At 39.5% G+C, this 9,239-nt stretch overlaps 1 long non-coding RNA gene across 2 annotated transcripts in view; it reads left to right on the top strand.

The window, feature by feature from the left end:
• Positions 1-610, top strand: part of LOC111742877 — a 16,721-nt gene extending 16,111 nt beyond the window's left edge. For both annotated transcript variants that reach the window (XR_002781506.1, XR_002781507.1), the window contains one exon: positions 185-610. This is a non-coding gene — a long non-coding RNA (uncharacterized LOC111742877). The remainder of the gene's footprint in view (positions 1-184) is intronic.
• Positions 611-9,239: the final 8,629 nt, after the last annotated feature.

The raw sequence follows: 9,239 nt of genomic DNA, 5'->3' as shown, positions 1-9,239 counted from the left end.
TGGAGGCTGAATCTGAACCTGAAATCTGTCTCCTAGAAATTTGTATCCATTGGTCCCATAGTGACCCAAAGCACCTCTAACACATAACTGCCCTTTAGATATTCAAAGATAACAGGATTATCCTCCTGAGTATTTTCTCCACTTTAATGTTTTTCTATTTCCTATGATCATTTTTGTTTTTCAGACACTTTATCCTCTTCCAAACAAGGAGCTGCCTTATTCTTAGATGACTCATCTCCATGGTCAGTGGATTGGTACAGAGAAGGTACTGGACCGAAGATGGCCAACTGGTTCCTGCCCTGGGCTTTTCAAATTGAAACTGAGGCAAGTCAAATCCTCTCTCCTGGTAGGAGCTGAGGGATGTGAAGTATAGGACATGTCGGCAGCCATGTTGACTGTTGTGTGGTAGAAAGACACTGTGCGAGAGAGAAAATGAAGGTGACCTTGAGAGGAGCAGAGAGATGGAGAGTGAGGGACTGCTGGCAGCATTCAGGCTTCTGGGTACAGTGTCTCTGGAAGCCCAGTGCTATCCTTGTCCTTTCATTGGATTGTCACTTAATCCTTCTTGAATTCTGTAAACCAATAAAGTCCTTTTGTCTAAACCAGTTCACAATGGGTTTCTGAGACTTTTGAATAAAAGAATCACATTGGCCACATCCGAAAGTCTAGAGCATGGGCTTTAGATTTTAAAAAGCCTTTGTTTGAATACTGTATTAACCATTTACTAGCTCTGTGACCTTTAGCAAGTTCCACAACTACACCGAACCCATTTTCATCACCTGTAAAATCACAATGACATTAGGTACCTTGTCACTTTGCTGTAAAGGATAAGAAAGAATCGTATAGATTAAGTCCAGTTCTGTACCTGACACACCGTAAACTCATCCCACTGGCAATAGAAAAGCAAAATTTATTATTACTGAGTTTGCAGTTAATTCAGACACTTACTGAAGTTGTCACAGATTTTGTTTCTACACCCTGAAACTGTACTGACTTTGGGAGCCTAATTGTGGGATTTTAAGAATTTCCCTACTCACTTACCCCTTTGTTCATGCCAGAGAAATTGGTTAGCAGGAATGTCAAATGTTTGAAAGGATAGATGCTCCCCTGTCCCCTAGGAAGCTTCTGACTTGTGTTGTTTTCAGAGTTTCATGACCAGAGCAACAGAAGCAGTCAATGTTTAAAGAAGTCTTTCTCCTCTGCTGTGTAAATTCTTGGGCCTTTTCCCAGAAATGACTTTCCAGAATAGTTGTCCTAGAAAGCTACACACAGACTGCCTGTCTGCTAAATTACCACACGTCGGAATCAATTCACAGTTCCTATCATCTCTATACCATGATGATGACTATCCACAAAAAGTCCTTGGCTTGGAGTTAGAAGATTCTATGCTCAATTTTCAGCTCTAGAAGTTTCTAGTATGGATTTACTTGAGGTGTTGAAACATCAGGTGGAATGATTCATTCACTTGTAATTCATTCAACACTCATTGAATGAGCATTCTTCATGTCTCAGGCTTTGTAGGGGCTGGTGCTGGGGTTATAAGAAACACTAAACAAATCCCCCACATCTCAGTGGCTTATCATGGAAAAAAGTTTGGCTTTTTGATCATGTACAGTCCAATGTAGGTTAAGAAGCTCCCTTCCTTCTTATAGCCATACTATATGGGACACACTATTGTCACAGTGGGGCAAAGAGAGATGTTGGAGGTACATTGGCTCTTAACTGCCTTGGCACAGAAGTCAAACCCATCATTTCTGTTCATAGTCCATTGGCTAAAACTGGTCACATGGTTACCCCAAGGCTAACTTCAGCGGAAGCTAGGACATGAATGGAGCTCCTAGATACTTGGTGTGCAAGCCTCTGGCAACTGTCTCTGTCCCCATAGGTAACACTGTGATATCAGTGAGCAGGGGATCATGCATTCATTATGGCTCTTTAGACTCAAGTGACAGAAACCAGCTTAAGTTAGCATACACAAAAAAGGAAGTTCATTACAAGTATTTAAAATATTTTGGGGTCTCTTTGAGAATCAAATGGCAGAAGTGCAACTGAGTACCAGGCAGAGGTTAGAATCAGAAAATGCAAAGGCATTGAGCTGTGTCTCTGGACACAACGCCACTTTGTGAGGAGAAAAGGAGGTAGCTGACTTAGATTCACAGACAATTCATTCGGTGTGCTTTGCGGGGAGTTCAGGTATTCCTGATGAGGGGCATTTAATCCACATGATGGAAAGAGGGAGGGAGGGAGGGAGGGAGGAAAGACGTTCCAAAGGAGTCGATGTCTGCCCTGAGATCTTTTTAAAAATATATTTTTATTGTGGCAAAGTTGCCCTGAGTTTCGAAGGCTAGAAAGAAGCTTGTTAGAAAAAGCAAGGTCATCCCACGTCTGTGTTTTTGAGGAGAAAACCAGTTTGGTTTGGAATGAAAGGCTCAGGGAGGCAGAGGGGAGAGTGGGTACATATGGAATGAAGCCATGTGGGTTGCCCTATTTCAAGAGAATCTGAACCCTTGATATCGGACCACGGCGGAAAAAAGCAGCTGAGACACCCGGGGCCAACTGCAGGAGAGAAAAGGGAGCGGCGAGCAGTCAAGTGTCACTGGGACAGGTTCAGTTACATATTGTTCTCCACAGCACATGTTGTGTTCCACAGGGAGACGTCAGTTTGCCCAGGGGCAGGTGTCCCAGACCACGTGCCTCCACTTGGAGGGTTTTTTTTTTCCATCTTCCAGGCCCATGACAACAGCCTGTGGGACTTAAAAGTCCCCACGGCTCAGTTTCCTCCTGTAACTTGCTCTGTCTGAGGGAGGCATGGTATAACCTCACATCTGAGGACACGCACAGCTGTTTTTGCATCGCTTTGACCCTCTCACAAAATGTATGAGATAGGGCCAGAGGCATTATCTGCTTTTTATAATGGTCTCTAATATGGTAACCACCAGCCTCACATGGCTCTATAAATTTAATTACACTTAAATAAAAAATTCTGTCCCTCAGTCACATGAGTCACATTTTGAGTGCTCAGTAGCCCCATGTATCCAGTGGCTACTATATTGGGTAGCCAAGATATAGAACATTTCCATCATCCTAGGAAGTTCTGTTGGACACTGCTGCCTTAGAACGTGAGCTTTGAGGGTGTGTCTGTCTTGTTCTTTGTGGTAGGCCCAGGCTCTGCCCAGTGCCAAGCACATATAGCACGTGTTCAATAAATGATTGTGTAATGAATGAAATGATGAACAAATCTCCATTTATAGAGGAGGAGAAGGAGATTTGGAGAGGTGTAACTTCCACAGGTGGTCCAGCAAATACCTGACAGAGCTGGGACTCCCACCCAGTCCTTCTACCTCCAAGCACAAGCTGTGTTCAGCCCTTCCTTGTAGCTGCCTTGACTTGGCCACAACCTCTGACAGGAAGAAATGGCCCTCTGCTGTCACCTTGGCAACCTCCTGCTGGCTGACTGGAAAGCCACTTTAAAAAGGGGCTTATGCTGTCTTTTTCCCAAGTTAAAGGGAATAGAAAAGGTGGAAAACACAGAAAAATAGAAAGAAAAGTTATTTATTCCTCTAACACTAAAACCAGCTCAGTTAAGATTTTGGGATGTTTCCTCCTAACCTCTTGAATAAAGAAGTGTTTGAAGTTTTCCACAGGGTGTGTCATTTGAAAATCTAAGAATTTTCTTAGGCCAGAAACACTCTAGTTCCTTCTTCCGGCCTCCTCTTGAATCTTCTGGGTCCATTTCTCTTTAGCTATCAGCATAGGTCTGAATTCATGAATATTTTCCCCTCCATAAAGTGTGTCACAACCATGGTATGGTAGAGCTGAAGGCAGGGGCTAACAGGATACTAAAGCTTGTGGTTGGGGCTAGAGATTTCCTAACTGCTTGTGAGGGAGTCTAGCCACAGGTGAAACTTGCAGGGAGGTGAAACTGAGATGCTTGCCTAAAACAAGCGAGAAGTCACAAAGCCTGCCTCACCATGGAGGCAGGACCAGAAAAACCCCACCTCCTGTCTCTGGGCCATGTGCAGATGTGGGATCTAAGCTCCTATCACTTGTATGGGTGGAGATTACAAGTGAAGAAATTGATGTAAAAACTTGTCCGGAATGGATAAATCTCAGGGGACCGAGGGTCCATGAAACCACGGGATAGAAATCTGTGAAGATGGGCTTGCAAAACACTGTTAGACCCACGTGAGGAAATAAGCCGCACCCAGTCAGCAGCTGCAACAAATAAAAGACTTTGCACCCCAAGAACGAAAGGTAATAAAACAACTTGAAAGAAGCCTTAAAACAAGCAGTTTTACAATAAAGGAAGGAACAGATACTCTAAACCGTAAAGCCAAAAGAACAATGTGAGAAAAGAATAGGCAAGATTTAAAAGTGTTTACACAGAAATCCTAGGAAAGATATAATTATTGAAATAAGGAGAACCCATGAATTCAGAAATGTGGGGAAAGAATGGGACTGGCCTTTGAAAGAATGTTTCTGTTAATGACAATTGTTAACCTTCCCTGTGAACCAGGCAGTGTTTCAGGAATGTGAAATATATTAACTCATTCGAGCTGCACAGCCTTATGAAGTAGGTGATACTGTTCCATGCTGGGGAAGCAGGGAATTTTTCGATGGATTTGTGGTCTGGAAATCCCCAAGACAGTCAAGGAATAATAATAAGATGTTATGTATTTTACATGTAGAATAAAGCACTTTACATTTACATCCAGAATTATCTCACTGAATTCTCATTTAATAATCTCATTAATCCTCATAACAATCCCTCAAGGCAAGGGTGATTATCATTTTCTGGCTAAGGGACTGAGCTTACAGCCATTAAGAAATTCCCTGGTGAGTCTGAGGCAAGATGGCAGAGTAAAGTAAACACTGTGCTTGCCTCCTCCTGTGACCACATTAAAATGAAAACTCAGTTCTAGAACAATCAACCTGGAGAACCATCTGAAGACAAGCCGAACAGAAGTCTTATAACTTAAGGATATAAAAAAGAAGCCACATCGAGACTGCACACACATTCAGAACACAATAGGAAATACGACATACAAAGGCCAGTTTCTTTGTGGTTCAACCTATCCCTGCCTAGAACGGAAGGTACAGGAGTGGTAGATTCAAAAAAATTAGTAATTTATCCACTTATGATGTTTAAAAACTCTTATTCTCATTGAACTCAGAAACAAATGCCATCATGGGAAAATATAACAAAATATAACAACATGATTTAGCTTAGCTTTGCTAAAAATACATAAATGTTTAAAGAGACTACCTAAACTCATGACAGAAACATATCAAATATGGATCATTAATAATAGGATCATTTAATTCTCAGAGGGATGCATATATTGTAAATTTTTAAGTAAGAAGAAGGCAAATAGAGGGTTCGGCAGCTAAGAAAAGTGGTCATTAGTCAATATTGAATGTGCAATAACTGGAGTGATAAATTGTAAAATAAAAAAAAACAAAGAAAGTAGAAATGTGTTAAAGAAAGATTAAGTTTTTTGGAAATAATAAAAAATCAAAGATAGAATTTTTTAATGACTATAATTGGTAGCCTATAAAAATCTTTCACAGGGCTCTGACCACTTCAACCATCTAACTTCAATATACCATTTTTTTTCTGAAATAATACAATGCCAAATCTTACCCTGAAAAAGAAATAAAGTCCCCTGATTTTACAGTCACCAACCACCGTGGTTGGGATTTAAATGGCGGCAAGTTGAATCCACTGTCCGTGCTCTTAATACAAATGCTAAGAAACCGGAGGTTGTTCATGTTGACTTTAATTTTTATGCATGACTTATTACTTGAATAGGCAATGCAGTCTCTGATTCAAAAGGGACCAGAGGGTCTAGAGTGAAACATCTGTCTTTCACCTCTATCTTTTCCTCAGAAGCAATCAGTATTCCCAGTCCCTTGTGTAACTTTCCAGAGTTATTTTGTGCCTATAGAAACAAGTGTCTATAGATACAGCTATATACAAGTCTGTCTACATAGATGGATATTCTTTCCTCCCTTTTTACCCAGTTGGAGATTTCCTCTACACTTTGTTCTTGTTGCTTTCATTTAGCACTCTATCGTAGCCTTCCGTATTAGTACAGAATAATAATAATAAAAATAATAGTATAGACTATTTTCTATTACTAATTATATAGGATAATATATAGAGAATAATAATAATGAAATAATAAAGGTCTTCCTCGTTCTTGTTTATGACTGCAGAATATTCCATTATAGATCTGTATTATGCTTTATTTAGTTAGACCTCTATGCTGGGTATTTGAGTTGTTTCTAATCTTCTGCCATTATAATACTATAGTGAATAATTAGAGACATACAAGGAATCTGCTCTTGAAGTTTGAACTGCAGGGTCAAAAATGTGCATTTATAATGTTAGGTTGTACTATAAAGCAATCTGTGACTAGTTAAAAATCACGGGGACCTTTTTAGAAATGATTTTTTTCTGGTTATAAAAAAGACATGGTAATTGTGGAAAAGACCTAAAATCACCCATAATTCATAAACCTAGAGATATTCACTGTTAATGTATTGGTATAAACTTCTGAGATCCTTTTTATGTATGCATCTATACAGGTACATACCTCAGAGATCACATTACCTAGTTTTTTATTGAGCTTTTTACATCGAATATTAGATCATGGCCATTTTAAAATTTTACTTAAATTTTTTTACGAATGGCATTTTCATGATTTCATACTATTCCATTATTTGACCTCAAATTTACTTAACCCATATCCTCAATATTGGACACTTGTTTCCAATTTTTTCATATTTTAGAAGCCTCTGCAATGCATATTGCTGTATTTAAATCATTGTTCCCATTTCTGTTTGATTTCCTAGTCACTTGTTATTCTAATCATTAGAATCAATGACTAAAAGTAGAAGTTTTCCTAGTAATGTTTTATTCTGGTCATTGGAATCAATGAGCAGAAATAGAAATTAAGTTAAAGAATATCAACATTTTTGAAGTTCTTATTATATACTGTTAGTATGTACTTAACATATACTGCTCTCCTAGAAGGTTGTACTATTGATGCTCCAACATCCTCATCTTATCGCTCCTTTACCAACATGGGGTCTTATAACAGGAAATTCAGCAAAAGCTGGCATCTGTTGCTTTGTTTTTATGATTAATATGCAATGCTTATTTATTATAAATAATTGGAAAAGAGCAAAACTTAAAAAAATAACCCATAATCCCCAAATTTTGGTCTAATCACTATTAAAATGTTGTTGACTCTCTTTCCAGGCTTTTCTCTATTTAAATATTTTCCACAAAATTGTCATTAAATATTCTCCCAAAACATGACTTATTTTTGCCAAATTTAAGCTACAAATGGCATCTCTTATTTGAATTTGTCATATTTGCTGCAAATATGTTTCTCAGTTTGCTAACTGCCTTTTTATTGTGTTTATGGTGTTCTGAATTTTTATGTGATCAAGTCTAGAAATATTTTTCTTTCATCTCCCCAGTCTCCTTAAAAATTTCTTGCCATGGGAGTAACGATTATAAGGGTCTTAAATAACAACAACAAAAAAAAGGGAGAGCGTTAGGGAGAGCAGAATCCTATCTGAGATTGGCAATGTAAAAGGCATTGGCCTGTGTTTCTTCAACTGGCATTTATTGACACCTACTTATCACTGCATAAGTGTATGTCTGTAGAGGCACAGAGATGAACTATGCATGATTCTTTCTCCAGGAAAGAGAGAAGGTGAGCAGAACCAGTGACACAAGAGAGGCAATGTATTCCAAGCCATCAGAGAGGGCCAGAGTAGGAAACCTTGCTACAATCCAGGGAGGGGCAGACAAGGATGACTTCCTGGAGGAGAGGGCATTTGAGCTGGACCTGGAAGGCTGGGAAGGCATGGGGCGTGTGGACATGAAGAAAGGAGAAGACAGAGCAGTGGGAATCACTGGGAGTAGAATTTGTTACTTTCTTTCCAGGAGAGAAACAAAATGACAATATTGGGGGCACTGGGCAAAAGAAAAACAAAACCAAAATCAAACCTCATTTTTAGAGTGACTGGCAAATACAGGCTGTCCTCAGCTCACAAAGAAAGAAGAAATGTGCATTTCTTCAATATATGTACAAAATATGTTCACATGAAAATTTGGAATTCCAAATGGACTTATCCATTTAATCCACACCATCTTTGCAACATTAACAGTAGAATACCTTTCGAAGGTGATGTAAATCAAAGTGAAAGCAGATTGAAAGGTTTTCTATCTTTCTTGAAGACAGGTCCTTGAGGTAATAGAGTTTTAATTTGAATAAGATGAGACACGAACTCAATATCTTTTATGACTATGGAGGAATCCTCTGGACGCTCTCCAGGCATTTATGCAATGAGGCCAACATGTCAAGTGCTTTGGCCAGTGATAGGTTCACCATACAGAGTGACAAAATGTTAAGGCCCATTAGAGTTTACCCAGAACAACTCATCCTTTCTCTAGGAGCCACTCCTGCCTCCCAGTCTTGAGTCCAGTGGTCAAGTTCTAAGGGGATGGGTCTGCCACAGTGATTGGTCCAAGGGGTGGGCACTTAACCTGAGCTGGGCCAATCAGAATGCTTCCCTGAGCAGCACTGAGTGGGAATGGAGGGAACTATTCTCTTTCTTTTCTGGCTTTGGAGGTTTGAGAAAGAGCCCTCTACCAGGTTATTTGAAGACATCTCAGATAATGAAGGCTGAGAGAAGCAGAAACAAAAGGAGCCAAGAATCCAGTTCCTCCATTGAGGTGTCCTACTTCCTGAAGTCTTCCTTCCATTCTGGTACCACCCTAACATTCTGCCCAGGAGTCCCCCTTTTTTGGTTTAAGCTAATCTGAGCTAGGTTCCTGTCACTTGGAATCAAAAGAATCCTGCCTGACACAAGGAAAAGAGGCTCCGATTTTTACTTCTAATTTCACCGCCAAATTTAATGTTTTTCATTTCTTCAATATATGTGCATTAGTAGCAATATTATACCCTTTTAAAAATTATACAAGTAATGCATGTTCATGACAGGAAGTTGGACTATACCAATAAGCAAAAAGAGAAGGTATCCACCTACAACTCTATCCTTAGAGACAAATACTCTTTAACATACTGGCATTTCCCACCATGGCCCTGACTTTTCGCTGTCATCTATTCTCATTCTCTCTCTCTCTCTCTCCCTCCCCCCTCTCTCCTATCTATCTATCTATCTATCTATCTATCTATCTATCTATCTATCTATCTATC

Source organism: Pteropus vampyrus, unplaced genomic scaffold (genome assembly GCF_000151845.1).
Source record: "Pteropus vampyrus isolate Shadow unplaced genomic scaffold, Pvam_2.0 Scaffold103, whole genome shotgun sequence".
In the NCBI taxonomy this organism is placed as follows: domain Eukaryota; kingdom Metazoa; phylum Chordata; class Mammalia; order Chiroptera; family Pteropodidae; genus Pteropus; species Pteropus vampyrus.
This window is presented reverse-complemented; position numbering and strand designations above follow the sequence as displayed.